A 16,660-nucleotide genomic window follows, 5' to 3' on the forward strand; every position below is an offset into this window, starting at 1 on the left:
GGGAAACATTCACACGCGACCTACACAGTACCCACCCAGGCATAGTAATGATGAAAGCGATAGCCAGATCCCATGTGTGGTCCAGACTCAGATTTGGAGTCTTGCGTGCGCCAATGCAACACTTGCTCTCAATTGAGCAATGCACCCAGGGAGGCACCGCTAAGTTTGTGGTCATGGCCCTCCAAACCGTGGCCTAGGATCCAAGTTGACTTCGCTGGCCTGTTTCGAGGCAAAATGTTCTTGGTTATTGTGGATGCTTATTCGAAGTGGATTGAGTGTGTAATAATGTCTGTAAGCACGCCCACTGCCACCATCGAAAACCTACGAGCCGTGTTTGCCACGCATGGCCTGCGTGATGTCCTTGTCAGCGACAACGGACCGTGCTTCACCAGCGCTGAATTCAAGGAATCAAACACGTCACATCTGCCCCGTTGAAGCCCGCATCCAACGGCCAGACAGAACTGGCAGTCTAAACCATCAAGCAAAGCTTGAAATGCGTGTCGGAAGGCTCCCTGCAGACCCACCTGTCCCAAGTCCTGCTCAGCTACCGCACCAGACACCACGCGCTCACTGGCCCAAGCCAAAAAGGGCTCATGAAAAGGGTGCTCAAAACAAGGCTCTCTCTCATCCACCCTGATCTCCATGATCATGTTGAGGGCAGGCGGCATCAACAAAGCATTTACCATAATCATGCAAATTTGTCACGCGATACTGAAGTCAATGACACTGTATTTGTACTAAACTATGGACATGGTCCCAAATGGCTTGCTGGCACTCTCATAGCCAAAGAAGGGAGTAGGGTGTTTCAGGTCAAACTCACAAATGGACTAACTTGCAGAGAGCATTTGGAGCAACAAACTAAACTGCGATTCACAGACAGCCACGAGCAACCCGAAGAGGACACCAGCAACTTCGACTCTCCGACACACACACAAGTGGCAAACGACATTACGGTTGACCACGAAGTTGAACTCATCATCCCCAGCAGCCCAGCAAGGCCAGCAGCGCAGCAGCCCAGCGAAGAACCAACTAACTCAACTGCACCTGCATTTGTACCGAGACGATCGACTAGGTAGTGAAAAGCCCCAGATCGTCTCACCCTGTAAATATGTGCACTATTGACTTTGGGAGGGAGTGATGCGAAGATATGTGAAGAGAAATAGATTTGTGAAGACAAACGTAGGTCCCTTGCAGTCAGATTCAGGTGAATTTATAATGGGGAACAAAGAAATGGCAGACCAGTTGAACAAATATTTTGGTTCTGTCTTCACGAAGGAAGACACAAATAAGCTTTTGGAAATACTCGGGGACCGAGGGTCTAGTGAGAAGAAAGAACTGAAGGAAATCCTTATTATGCGGGAAATTGTGTTAAGGAAATTGATGGGATTGAAGGCCGATAAATCCCTGGGGCTAATGGTCTGAATCCATGAGTACTTAAGGAAGTGGCACTAGAAATAGTGGATGCATTCGTGATCATTTTCCAACAGTCTATCTGGATCACTTCCTATGGACTGGAGGGTAGCTAATGAAACACCACTTTTTGAAAAAGGAGGGAGAGAGAAAACGGATAATTATAGACCGGTTAGCCTGACAGTGGGGAAAATATTGGAATCAATCATTAAGGATGAAATAGTAACGCATTTGGAAAGCAGTGACAGGATAGATTTATGAAAGAGAAATCATGCTTGATGAATCTTCTGGAATTCTTTGAGGATGTAACTAGAAGAGCGGACAAGGGAGAACCAGTGGATGTGGTGTATTTGGACTTTCAAAAGGCTTTTGACAAGGTCCCGCACAAGAGATTGGTGTGCAAAATCAAAGCGCATGGTATTGGGGGTAATGTACTGACGTGGATAGAGAACTGGTTGGCAGACAGGAAGCAGAGAGTCAGGATAAACGGGTCCTTTTCAGAATGGCAGTCAGTGACTAGTGGAGTGCTGCAGGGCTCAGTGCTGGGACCCCAGCTATTTACAATATACATTAATGATTTGGACGAAGGAATTGAGTGTAATATCTCCAAGTTTGCAGATGACACTAAACTGGGTGGCGGTGTGAGCTGTGAGCAGGACGCTAAGAGCTGCAGGGTGACTTGGACAGGTTAGGTGAGTGGGCAAATGCATGGCAGAGGCAGTATAATGTGGATAAATGTGAGTTTATCCATTTTGGTGGCAAAAACACGAAGGCAGAATATTATCTGAATGGCGGCAGATTAGGAAAAGGGAGGTGCAACAAGACCTGGGTGTCATGGTTCATCAGTCACTGAAAGTGGGCATGCAGGTACAGCAGGCGGTGAAGAAGGCAAATGGTCTGTTGGCCTTCATAACTAGGGGATTTGAGTATAGGAGCAGGGAGGTCTTACTGCAGTTGTATAGGGCCTTAGTGAGGCCTCACCTGGAATATTGTGTTCAGTTTTGGTCTCCTAATCTGAGGAAGGATGTTCTTGCTATTGAGGGAGTGCAGGGAAGGTTCACCAGACTGATTCCAAGATGGCTGGACTGTCATATGAGGACAAACTGGATCAACTGGGCCCTTATTCACTGGATTTTAGAAGGATGAGAGGGGATCTCATAGAAATGTATAAGATTCTGACGGGACTGGACAGGTTAGATCTGGGAAGAATGTTCCCGATGTTGGGGAAGTCCAGAACCAGGGGACATGGTCTTAGGATAAGGGGTAGGCCATTTAGGACTGAGATGAAGAGAAACTTCTTCACTCAGAGAGTTGTTAACCTATGGAATTCCCTGCCGCAGAGAGTTGTTGATGCCAGTTCAGTGGATATATTCAAGAGGGAGTTAGATATGGCCCTTACAGCTAAGGGGATCAAGGGGTATAGAGAGAAAGCAGGAAAGGGGTACTGAGGGAATGATCAGCCATAATCTTATTGAATGACGGTGCAGGCTTGAAGGGCCAACTAGCCTACTCCTGTACCTATTTTCTATGTTTCTATCTCTGCAGCCACCTCTTTTAGAACAATGGGATGTAGGCCATCAAGTCCAGTGGATATTGAGCCCCCCGTGTTCAGCATGGCTGCACACAAAAATCATTGTAATGAGCAGGTAGCACATCTAATAAATTTGTTAAACATCATCAAACCTTTCAAAAAACTATGTCAATTCTGCCTAATCATATTACGTCTGCAGGGAGGGATTCAAATTCCTGACACATTGGAACCGGTTCTGGGGGAGGTGGGACCAGTACAAACTGGACGGTCTGCACCTGGGCAGGACCGGAACCAATGTCCGAGGGGGAGTGTTTGCTAGTGCTGTTGGGGAGGAGTTAAACTAATACGGCAGGGTGATGGGAACCTATGCAGGGAGACAGAGGGAAGTAGAATGGGGGCAGAAGCAAAAGATAGAAAGAGGAAAAGTAAAAGTGGAGGGCAGAGAAACCTAAGGCAAAAAGCAAAAAGGGCCACATTACAGCAAAATTCTAAAGGGGCAAAGCGTGTTAGAAAGACAAGCCTGAAGGCCCTGTACCTCAATGTGAGGAGCATTTGGAATAAGGTGGACGAATTAACTGTATAGATAGCAGTTAACGGGTATGATGTAATTGGCATCACGGAGACATGGCTCCAGGGTGATCAAGGCTGGGAACTCAACATCCAGGGGTATTCAACATTTAGGAAGGATAGACAGAAAGGAAAAGGAGGTGGGGTGGCATTGCTGGTTAAAGAGGAAATTAATGCAATAGTATGAAAGGACATTAGCCTGGATGATGTGGAATCGGTATCGGTATGGAATACCAAGGTGCAGAAAACACTAGTGGCAGTTGTGTACAGATCACCAAACAGTAGTAGTAAGGTTGGGGACAGCATCAAACAAGCAATAAAGATACAGCAGTTATCATGGGTGACTTTAAGCTACATATTGATTGGACGAACCAAACTGGTAGCAATGCGGTGGAGGAGGATTTCCTGGAGTGTATTAGGGATGGTTTTCTAGACCAGTATGTCGAGGAACCAACTAGAGAGCGGGCCATCCTCGACTGGGTGATGTGTAATGAGAAAGGACTAATTAGAAATCTTGTTGTGCGAGATTACTTGGGGAAGAGTGGCCATAACATGGTAGAATTCTTTATTAGGATGGATAGTGACAGAGTTAATTGAGAAACTAGGGTCCTGAACTTAAGGAAAGGTAACTTCGATGGTTTGAGGTGTGAATTGGCTAGAGTAGACTGGCAACTGATACTTAGAGGGTTGATGGTGGATAGGCAATGGCAAACATTTAAAGATCAATGGATGAACTTCAGCAATTGTACATCCCTGTCTGGAGTAAAAATAAAATGGGGAAGGTGGCTCAACCGTGGCTAACAAGGAAAATTAAGGATCGTGTTAAATCCAAGGAGGAGGCATATAAATTGGCCAGAAAAAGCAGCAAACCTGAGGACTGGGAGAGATTTAGAATTCAGCAGAGGAGGACAAAGGGTTTAATTAAATGGGGGGAAAGAGAGTACGAGAAGAAGTTTGCCGGGAACATAAAAACTGACTGAAAAAGCTTCTATTGATATGTGAAGAGAAAAAGATTCGTGAAGACAAACGTAGGTCCCTTGCAGTCGGACTCAGGTGAATTTATAATGGGGAACAAAGAAATGGCAGACCAATTGAACAAATACTTTGGTTCTGTCTTCACGAGGGAAGACACAAATAACTTTCTGAAAGTACTAGGGGACCGAGGGTCTAGTGAGAAGGAGGAACTGAAGGATATCCTTATTAGGCGGGAAATTGTGTTAGGGAAATTGATGGGATTGAAGGCCAATAAATCCCCTGGGCCTGATAGTCTACATCCATGAGTACTTAAGGAAGTGGCCCTAGAAATAGTGGATGCATTGGTGATCATTTTCCAAAAGTCTATCGACTCGAGATCAGTTCCTTTGGACTGGAGGGTAGCTAATGTAACACCACTTTTTAAAAAAGGAGGGAGAGAGAAAGCGGGTAATTATATACCGGTTAGCCTGACGTCAGTAGTGGGGAAAATGTTGGAATCAATTATTAAGAATGAAATAGCAGCGCGTTTGGAAAGCAGTGACAGGATCGGTCCAAGTCATCATGGATTTATGAAGGGGAAATCCTGCTTGACAAATCTTCTGGAATTTTTTGAGGATGTAACTAGTAGAGTGGACAAGGGGGAACCAGTGGATGTGGTGTATTTGGACTTTTAAAAGGCTTTTGACAAGGTCCCACACAAGAGATTGGTGCGCAAAATTAAAGCACATGGTATTGAGGGTAATATACTGTTATAGATTAAGAACTGGTTGACAGACAGGAAGCAGAGAGTCAGGATAAACGGGTCCTTTTCAGAATGGCAGGCAGTGACTAGTGGAGTGCCGCGGGCTCAGTGCTGGGACCCCAGCTCTTTACAATATACATCAATGATTTGGATGAAGGAATTGAGTGTAATATCTTCAAATTTGCAGATGACACTAAACTGGGTGGCGGTGTGAACTGTGAGGGGCACACTAAGAGGCTGCAGGGTGACTTGGACAGGTTAGGTGAGTGGGCAAATGCATGGTAGATGCAGTATAATGTGGATAAATGTGAGGTTATCCACTTTGGGGACAAATACGCGAAGACAGAATATTATCTGAATGGTGGCAGATTGGGAAAAGGGGAGGTGCAACGAGAACTGCGTGTCATGGTTCATCAGTCATTGAAAGTGGGCATACAAGTGCACCAGGCGGTAAAGAAGGCAAATCGTATAGTGGCTTTCACAGCTAGGGGATTTGAGTATAGGAGCAGGGAGGTCTTACTGCAGTTGTACAGGGCCTTGGTGAGGCCTCAACTGGAATATTGTGTTCAATTTTGGTCTCCTAATCTGAGGAAGGACATTCTTGCTATTGAGGGAGTGCAGATAAGGTTCACCAGACTGATTCCCAGGATGGCAGGACATATGAGGAGAAACTGGATCAACTGGGCCTTTATACATTGGCGTTTAGAAGGATGAGAGGGGATCTCATAGGAACATACAAGATCCTGACGGGACGGGACAGGTTAGATGTGGGTAGATTGTTTCCGATGTTGGGGAAGTCCTGAACCAGGGGACACAGTCTTAGGATAAGGGGTAGGCCATTTAGGACTGAGATGAGGAGAAACTTCTTCACTCAGAGAGTTGTTAACCTGTGGAATTCCCTGTTGAAGAGAGTTGTTGATGCCAGTTCATTGGATATATTCAAGAGGGAGTTAGATATGGCCCTTACGGCTAAAGGGATCAAGGGGTATGGAGAGAAAGCAGGAAAGGGGTACTTAGGGAATGATCAGCCATGATCTTATTGAATGACGATGCAGGCTCAAAGGGCCGAATGGCCTACTCCTGCACCTATTTTCTATGTTTCTATGTCTCTTAGCTCCTAACCAATTACTATCTGTGTCACAAAATTATCTCCAATTTCCTGCGCTCTCATTTATTTCTACTAATCTCCTGTGTGAAATCTTATCAAATGCCTCCTGGAAGTCCATATAAATAATATCCATTGACACTCCCCTATCCATCATGGTTGTGACCTCCCCAAAAATATCATCTGGATTAGTCAGACATGGCCATCCCTTCAGAAATCCATGCTGACTCTGATCAGCTCATAATAGGCCACATGCTTAGTCACTGTCTCTGATCATAGATTCCAGTAAATTCCTCATAATTTATGTTAAACTGAGAGGTCTGTATTTTCCTGGTTTCTCTCTCTCTTCTTAAGTAATGGAGTGACATTTGCACTTTTCTAATCCAAAGGCACAACTTTTGAATCTAGAGGTTTTTTTTGAAAATTAGGACGAATGCTTCTACAATTTTCTCACCTATTTCTTTTTAATACCCTGGGGTGGTAACCATCAAATCCTGCATGGTTGTCTATTTTAAGTCCCATTATTTTCTCAATTGCTATTTTTTATTCATATTAAATCCATTAAGTTCCTCCCCTTGACAATTTTCAGTTCCCTATTACCGTTGGTGTTTTGCCCTCTTCCTCCATGGTGAAAGCAGACGTCACGTATTCATCTAACAAGCCTGCTAACTCCTTATTATCAATTATAGCCTTTCTGCATCTATCCTTATTGAGCTCACATTTATTCTTCATGTGATACATGTGGACTTGCATTTACTCTGTTCAGCCACCAGAGGACTCATTCCATAGAGTCCCAAGGGATCCCATAATCTCTTGGGAACACAGGTATTTGAGGAGGCTTCACAGGTTGGAGAGGCACTCTGGAGACCTGCAATAAAAGACTAAGGTCACACTTTTCTTTGAGCTCACAGTGTTCAATCTGACTCTTTCTCCATACATAACAACTGGCGACGAGATACAGATAGCGAACCCAAAGATGCAGAGAACAGTGGGCATCCTGGAGAAATTTTCTGAGGGAGATGATTGGGAAACATTTGTGGAGCGACTCAACCAATACTTTGTGGCCAATGAACTAGATGGGGAAGAGAGCGCTGCCAAACGAAGGGCGTACCTCCTCACCGTCTGTGGGGCACCAACGTATGGCCTCATGAAGGATCTGCTCACTCCAGCGAAACCCACGGAGAAATCATACGATGATTTGTGCACACTGGTCCGAGAACATTTGAACCCGAAGGAAAGCGTTCTGATGGTGAGGTATCGGTTCTACACCTACAAAAGGTCTGAAGGCCAGGAAGTGGCGAGTTATGTCGCTGAGTTAAGACGCCTTGCAGGGCATTGTGAATTTGAAGGACATTTGGAGCACATGCTCAGAGACTTTTTCGTACTTGGCCTTGGCCACGAAACCAAACTTCGCAAACTTTTGACTGCAGAGACCCCAACCTTGAGTAAGGCCACAGCGATAGCCCAGGCGTTCATTGCCACCAGTGACAATACGAAGCAAATCTCTCAGCACACAAGTGCTGCCACAAGTACTGTGAACAAAGTGATGTTGTTTTCGAATCGTAACATATAGGGCAAGTCACACATACCTGCAGCTGCATGTCCGCAGATGATTCAGAGTCCACCATCAAGGGTGATGAATGCAAGACCATTAACACCTTGTTGGCGCTGCGGGGTGATCATCGTTTCCATTCATGCCAATTTAAAGAGTACATTTGCAAGGGCTGTGGAATAATGGGACACCTCCAACGAGTGTGCAGGCGAGCTGCAAAGCCTGTTAAACCTGCAAACCATGTTGCAGAGGAGGACAGATCCACGGAGGATCACGACAAACCAGAGCCTCAAATCGAGGAGGCTGAGGTACATGGGGTGCAAACATTCACCGCGAATTGTCCCCCAATAATGCTGAATGTTGAACTAAATGGACTCCCTGTGTCAATGCAGCTGGACACGGGCACGAGCCAGTCCATTCTGGGCAAAAAGACTTTCGAAAGGTTGCAGTGCAACAAGGCCTCGAGGCCAGTCTTAACTCCAGTTCGCACGAAACTAAGAACTTACACGAAAGAACTGATTCCTGTAATCGGCAATGCTACCGTAAAGGTCTCGTACGATGGAGCGGTGCACAAGCTACCACTCTGGGTGGTACCGGGTGCTGGTCCCATGCTGCTCAGCAGGAGCTGGCTGGGAAAGATACGCTGGAACTGGGACGACGTCCGAGCGCTATCGCCCGCTGATGAAGCTTCGTGTGCCCAGGTCTTAAACAAATTTTCTTCGCTGTTCGAACCAGGCATCGGGAAATTCCAAGGAGCAAAAGTGCAGATCCACCTAATACCGGGGGCACAACTGATCCATCACAAGGCGAGAGCAGTACCGTACATGATGAGAGAAGGGGTAGAGATCGAGCTAGACTGGCTGCAAAGAGAGGGCATCAGTTCACCGATCGAGTTCAGCGAGTGGGCCAGTCCTATTGTAACAGTCCTCAAGGGAGATGGCACAGTCAGAATCTGTGGCGATTACAAAATAACTATCAATCGTTTCTCCCTGCAGGACCAGTATCCACTACCAAAGGCCGATAACCTCTTTGCAACGCTGACGGGAGGAAAGACGTTCACGAAGCTGGAACTGACTTCAGCCTACATGACGCAGGAACTGGAGGAATCATCGAAGGCCCTCACCTGCATCAACACGCACAAAGGTCTTTTTGTTTATAACAGATGCCCGTTTTGAATCCGATCAGTGGCGGCGATATTCCAGAGAAAAATGGAAAGTTTACTGAAGTCGGTCTCGCACACCGTGGTCTTTCAGGATGACATCTTGGTCACATTTCGGAACACAGTCGAGCATCTGCAGAACCTGGAGGAGGTTTTTAGTCGACTCAACCGCGTGGGGCTCAGGTTAAAATGCTCGAAGTGCGTTTTCCTGACACCTGAAGTGGAGTTCCTGGGAAGGAGAATTGCGGCGGACGGCATCAGGCCCACCAACGTGAAGACGGAGGCAATCGAGAACGCACCGAGGCCACAGAACGTGATCGAGCTGCGGTCGCTTCTGGGGCTCCTGAACTAATTTGGTAACTTCTTACCAGGTCTCAGCACACTGCTAGAACCACTACATGTCTTACTACGAAAAGGGGGCGAATGGGTTTGGGGCAAAAGCCAAGAAAATGCCTTTGTAAAAGCGAGAAAATTGTTATGCTCAAACAAATTGCTTGTGTCGTATGGTCCATGTAAGCGTTTGGTACTAGCATGTGATGCGTCATCATATGGCGTCGGGTGTGTATTGCAACAAGCTAATGATTCAGGGAAACTGCAACCGGTTGCTTATGCATCCAGGAGTCTGTCTAAGGCCGAGAGAGCCTACAGCATGATTGAGAAAGAAGCGTTAGCGTGTGTCTATGGGGTAAAGAAAATGCATCAATACCTGTTTGGGCTAAAATTCGAATTGGAAACTGATCATAAACCACTTATATCCCTGTTCTCCGAGAGTAAAGAGATAAATATCAATGCATCGGCCCGCATCCAGAGATGGGCGCTCACGTTGTCCACATAAAACTACGCCATCCGTCACAGGCCAGGCACTGAAAACTGCGCCGATGCTCTCAGTAGGCTGCCATTGCCCACCACGGGAGTGGAAATGGAGCAGCCCGCAGATCTAGCCATGGTTATGGAAGCATTTGAGAGTGAGCAATCTCCCGTCTCTGCCCGGCGGATCAAAACCTGGACAAGCCAGGACCCTTATTATCTCTAGTCAAAAGCTGTGTGCTTCACGGGAGCTGGTCCAGTGTCCCAGTGGAAATGCAGTAAGAGATAAAGCCATTCCAGCGACGCAATGGTGAAATGTCTCTACAGGCAGACTGCCTTCTGTGGGGCAATCGAGTAATGGTCCCCAAGAAGGGCAGGGACACCGTCATCAATGACCTCCATAGTAACCACCCAGGCATCGTAATGATGAAAGCGATAGCCAGATCCCACGTGTGGTGGCCCGATAACGATGCGGACTTAGAGTCCTGCGTTCACAGATGTAATACATGCTCGCAGTTAAGCAATGTACTCAGGGAGGCGCCGCTAAGTTTATGGTCTTGGCCCTCCAAACCATGGACTAGGGTACACGTCAACTATGCAGGCCTGTTCTTGGGTAAAATGTTCCTTGTAGTTGTAGACGCGTAATCCAAGTGGATTGAATGTGAGATAATGTCAGCTCGCACTTCCGCTGCCACTACTGAAAGTCTGCGGGCCATGTTTGCCACTCACGGCTTACCCGATGTCCTGGTGAGCGACAACGGGCCATGTGTTTTACCAGTGCTGAGTTCAAAGAATTCATGACCCGTAACGGGATCAAACATATCACATCTGCCCCATTTAAACCAGCATCCAATGGTCAGGCAGAGAGAGCAGTGCAAGCCATCAAGCAAGACTTGAAGAGGGTAATTGAAGGCTCACTGCAGACTCGCCTATCCCGAGTCCTGCTTCGCTACCACACGAGACCTCACTCACTCACTGGGATTCCACCTGCTGAACTGCTCATGAAAAGAGCACTTAAGACAGGCTCTCGTTCATTCACCCTGATCTACATAAACAGGTAGCAAGCAGGCGGCTTCAACAAAGTGCACACCATGATAGCGCAAATGTGTCACGCGAGATTGAAATCAATCATCCTGTATTTGTATTGAATTATGGACAAGATCCCAAGTGGCTTCCCGGCACTGTCGTGGCCAAAGAGGGGAGCAGGGTGTTTCGGGTCAAACTTTCAAATGGACTCATTCACCGGAAACACTTGGACCAAATCAAACTCAGATTCACGGACTATCCTGAACAACCCACCTTGGGCCCTACCTTTTTTGATCCTCCAACATACACACCAGTGGCAATTGGCACCACGGTTGACCACGAAGCAGAACCCATCATCCACAGCAGCCCTGCAGGGCCCAACACACCAGGCAGCCCAGCAAGGCCAGCTGCACAGCAGCCCAGCGAGGGCCCAACAAATGATTCAACAACATCAGCTTTCACATCAAGACGGTCAACCAGGGCAAGAAGTGCCCCAGATCGACTCGCATTGTAAATAGTCACACTATTGACTTTGCGGGGGAGTGTTGTTATATATGTGGACTTGTACTTACTCTGTTCAGCTCCTAGAGGGCTCATTCCTTGGAGTCCCAAGGGATCACAGGTATTTAAGAAGGCCTCACAGGTTGGAGAGGCACTCTGGGGACCTGCAATAAAAGATTGTCATACTTTACTTTGAGCTCACAGTGTTGAGTCTGACTCTTTCTCCATACACAACACTTAGCACTCCCATTCTGTTGATATATTTATAAAATCTTGTGCTAGTAGCAAGTTTTTTAGACATATTCCTTTTTTGCACCTTATTAGAGTTTTGTATCCTTTTGTTGCTCTTTATAGCTCTAACAGTCCGCGAGATTTCCATTTTCCCTTAATTTTTGTGTAAGCCTTTTCTTTTAGCTTGATACTGTTCCTTACCTTTACCCATAGTGTTTCCACTGCCTGACCACCCTTTCTGAAGTATCGTCTTTCTAATGGTGTAATTGTGTCTTTTCTCAATATTGCTACTATCCTCTTATTTTAATTCCGTCTTTTCTGGAATTATTTAGCTCCCAATCATGCTATACAATAGCTACTAAATCATACCCTCTAAGGTGAATTTGCATTTCCAACGCACATAGAAACATAGAAACATAGAAAATAGGCGCAGGAGTAGGCCATTCGGCCCTTTGAGCCTGCACCACCATTCAATAAGATCATGGCTGATCATTCCGTCAGTATCCCTTTCCTGCTTTCTCTCCATACCTCTTGATCCCTTTAGCCGTAAGGGCCATATCTAACTCCCTCTTGAATATATCCAATGAACTGGCATCAACAACTCTCTGTGGTAGAGAATTCCACAGATTAACAACTCTCTGAGTGAAGAAGTTTCTCCTCATCTCGGTCCTAAATGGCTTCTCCCTTATCCTTAGACTGTGTCCCCTGGTTCTGGACTTCCCCAACATCGGGAACATTCTTCCTGCATCTAACCTGTCCAGTCCCGTCAGAATTTTATACATAGAAACATAGAAAATAGGTGCAGGAGTAGGCCATTCAGCCCTTCTAGCCTGCACCGCCATTCCATGAGTTCATGGCTGAACATGCAACTTCAGTACCCCATTCCTGCTTTCTCGCCATACCCCTTGATCCTCCTAGTAGTAAGGACTACATCTAACTCCTTTTTGAATATATTTAGTGAATTGGCCTCAACAACTTTCTGTGGTAGAGAATTCCACAGGTTTACCACTCTCTGGGTGAAGAAATTTCTCCTCATCTCGATCCTAAATGGCTTACCCCTTATTCTTAGACTGTGACCCCTGGTTCTGGACTTCCTCAACATTGGAAACATTCTTCCTGCATCTAACCTGTCTAAACCCGTCAGAATTTTAAACGTTTCTATGAGATCCCGTCTCATTCTTCTGAACTCCAGTGAATACAAGCCCAGTTGATCCAGTCTTTCTTGATATGTCAGTCCCGCCATCCCAGGAATCAGTCTGGTGAACCTTTGCTGCACTCCCTCAATAGCAAGAATATCCTTCCTCAAGTTAGGAGACCAAAATTGTACACAATGCTCTGGTGTGGCCTCATCAAGGCCCTATACAACTGTAGTAACACCTCCCTGCCCCTGTACTCAAACCCCCTCACTGTGAAGGCCAACATGCCATTTGCTTTCTAAACCACCTGCTGTACCTGCATGCCAACCTTCAATGACTGATGTATCATGACACCCAGGTCTCGTTGCACCTCCCCTTTACCTAATCTGTCACCATTCAGATAATAGTCTGTCTCTCTGTTTTTACCACCAAAGTGGATAACCTCACATTTATCCACATTATACTTCATCTGCCATGCATTTTCCCACTCAACTAACCTATCCAAGTCACTCTGCAGCCTCATAGCATCCTCCTCGCAGTACACACTGCCACCCAACTTAGTGTCATCCGCAAATTTGGAGATACTACATTTAATCCCCTCGTCCAAATCGTTAATGTACAATGTAAACAGCTGGGGCACCAGCACAGAACCTTGCGGTACCCCACTTGTCACTGCCTGCCATCCTGAAAAGTACCCATTTACTCCTACTCTTTGCTTCCTGTCTGACAACCAGTTCTCAATCCATGTCAACACACCACCCCCAATCACATGTGCTTTAACTTTGCACATTAATCTCTTGTGTGGGACCTTGTCGAAAGCTTTCTGAAAGTCCAAATATACCACATCAACTGGTTCCCCCTTGTCCACTCTACTGGAAACATCCTCAAAAAATTCCAGAAGATTTGTCAAGCATGATTTCCCTTTCACAAATCCATGCTGACTTGGACCTATCATGTCACCTCTTTCCAAATGCACTGCTATGGCATCCTTAATCATTGATTCCATCATTTTACCCACTACCGATGTCAGGCTGACCGGTCTATAATTCCCTGTTTTTTCTCTCCCTCCTTTTTTAAGTTTCTATGAGATCCCCTCTCATCCTTCTAAACTCCAATGAATACAGGCCCAGTCGATCCAGTCTCTCCTCATATGTCAGTCCGACCATCCCGGGAATCAGTCTGGTGAACCTTCGCTGCACTCCCTCAATAGCAAGCACGTCCTTCCTCAGATTAGGAGACCAAAACTGAACACAATATTACTGGTGAGGCGTCGCCAAGGCCCTGCACAACTGCAGTAAGACCTTCCTGCTCCTATACTCAAATCCTCTCGCTATGGAGGCCAAAATACCATTTGCCTTCTTCACCATCTGTTGTACCTGCATGCCAACTTTCAATGACTGATGTACCATGACACCCAGGTCTCGTTGCACCTCCCCTTTTCCTAATCTGCCGCTATTCAGATAATATTCTGCCTTCGTGTTTTTGCCACCAAAGTGGATAACCTCACATTTATCCGCATTGTACTGCATCTGCCATGCACTTGCCCACTCACCTAACCCGTCCAAGTCACCCTGCAGCCTCTTAGCCTTCTCCTTACAGCTCACACCGCCACACAACTTAGTGTCATCTGCAAACTTGGAGATATTACATTTAATTCCTTCATCTAAATCATTAATGTACATTGTAAATAGCTGGGGTCCCAGCACTGAGCCCTGTGGCACCCCACTAGTCACTGCCTGCCATTCTGAAAAGGACCCGTTTATCCCGACTCTCTGATTCCTGTCCGCCAACCAGTTCTCTATCCACGTCAGTACATTACACCCAACACCATTTGCTTTAATTTTGCATACCAATCTCTTGTGTGGGACCTTGTCAAAAGCCTTTTGAAAGTCCAAATTCACCATATGCACTGGTTCTCCCTTGTCCATTCTACGAGTTACATCCTCAAAAAATTCCAGAAGATTTGTCAAGCATGATTTTCCTTTCATAAACCAATGCTGACTTGGACCGATCCTGTCACTGCTTTCCAAATGCGCTGCTATTTCATCTTTAATAATTGATTCCAACATTTTTCCCACTGCTGATGTGAGGCAAACTAGTCTATAATTATCCGTTTTCTCTCTCCCTCCCTTTTTTAAAAGTGGGGTTACATTAGCTACCCTCCAGTCCATAGGAACTGATCCAAATTTGATAGACTGTTGGAAAATGATCACCAATGCATCTACTATTTCTAGGGCCACTTCCTTAAGTACTCTGGGGTGCAGACTATCAGGTCCGGGGATTTATCGGCCTTCAATCCCATCAATTTCCCTAACACAATTTCCTGCCTAATAAGGATTTCCTTCAGTTCCTCCTTCTCACTAGACCCTCGGTCCCCTAGTATTTCCGGAAGGTTATTTGTGTCTTCCTTCGTGAAGACAGAACCAAAGTATTTGTTCAACTGGTCTGCTATTTCTTTGTTCCCCATTATAAATTCACCTGAATCTGACTGCAAGGGACCTACATTTGTCTTCACTAATCTTTTTCTCTTCACATATCTATAGAAGCTTTTGCAGCTAGTTTTTATATTCCCAGCAAGCTTCCTCTCATATTCCATTTTCCCCTTCCTAATTAAACCATTTGTCCTCCTCTGCTGAATTCTAAATTTCTCCCAGTCCTCAGGTTTGCTGCTTTTTTTGTCTAATTTATATGTCTTTTCCTTGGATTTAACACTATCCTTAATTTCTCTTGTTAGCCACGGTTGAGCCATCTTCCCCGTTTTATTTTTACTCCAGTCAGGGATGTACAATTGTTGAAGTTCATCCATGTGATCTTTAAATGTTTGCCATTGCCTATCTGCCGTCAACCCTTTAAGTATCATTCGCCAGTCTGTTCTAGCCAATTCACATCTCATACCATCGAAGTTACCTTTCCTTAAGTTCAGGATTCTAGTCTGTGAATTAACTGTGTCACTCTCCATCTTAATAAAGAATTCTACCATATTATGGTCACTCTTACCCAAGGATCCTTGCACAACAAGATGCTATGAGCATTTGTATATACATAATTCTAATCTGGGTAACTATCCACGTCCTGCCCATATGTCCTGCGTCACTTTTCTCACTTTATGACTTACACTGTGGATTTTCCCACCCCACTCCCTTACTAGTTTAAATTTATTCCCGCTTCTCTATTTATACATTCTGCAAAGACATGAGTGGCTCTTTGGTTTAGGAGAAGGTCATCTGTCTGTACAGATTCTGATGGCCCCAAAAGTGGTCCCAGGAAACTGAAACCTACCCCTCCACACCATCCTTCCAGTCAGGTGATGACAATCCTAATCATTCTCTTCTTTTATGGTCCAGCATGTGGCAGTGGGAGTAATCCAAAAATGAGTACCCTGGAAATTCTGTGCCTTAATCTAGAATTTAGCTCATTGAAATCCCTTTACAGAACCTTAAACCGACATCTATCTATAATTGGTTGCCACAGAAGACCACTTGTCTTCCCATTCCCAAACCCTGGCACCCGGGAAAGAACATACCATTCAGGGCTCTGGATCATGTTTACAAAATAAACTATCTACACCCCTGGCTATAATATGCCCAACAATCACCACTCGCCTAATCTTACTACCTGTACTGTTTCTCCCATTGATAACAACTCATTACCCAGTGCCTTGCCGTTGCTCATGGTTACCCTCCTCTGTGTCTTCATTTTTGTCCACATCACTGGTACTTAAACATGTATACCTATTGTACAAATCCAGTTCCACACATGACCGCTTGAGCATAGAGCTTTGAGACAGAGCTGGGATACTCGCAAGCAGAGTGGGGAATTTTGTGAGCGCAGGAATTCGGTGGAGAACAGGAAGGCGGTGGAGTCGTCTGACTGAAAAGGAGAAGTGGAGCTACAGAACACAAGGTCTCTAAGTTAATA

Source organism: Pristiophorus japonicus, chromosome 5 (genome assembly GCF_044704955.1).
Source record: "Pristiophorus japonicus isolate sPriJap1 chromosome 5, sPriJap1.hap1, whole genome shotgun sequence".
Taxonomy (NCBI): domain Eukaryota; kingdom Metazoa; phylum Chordata; class Chondrichthyes; family Pristiophoridae; genus Pristiophorus; species Pristiophorus japonicus.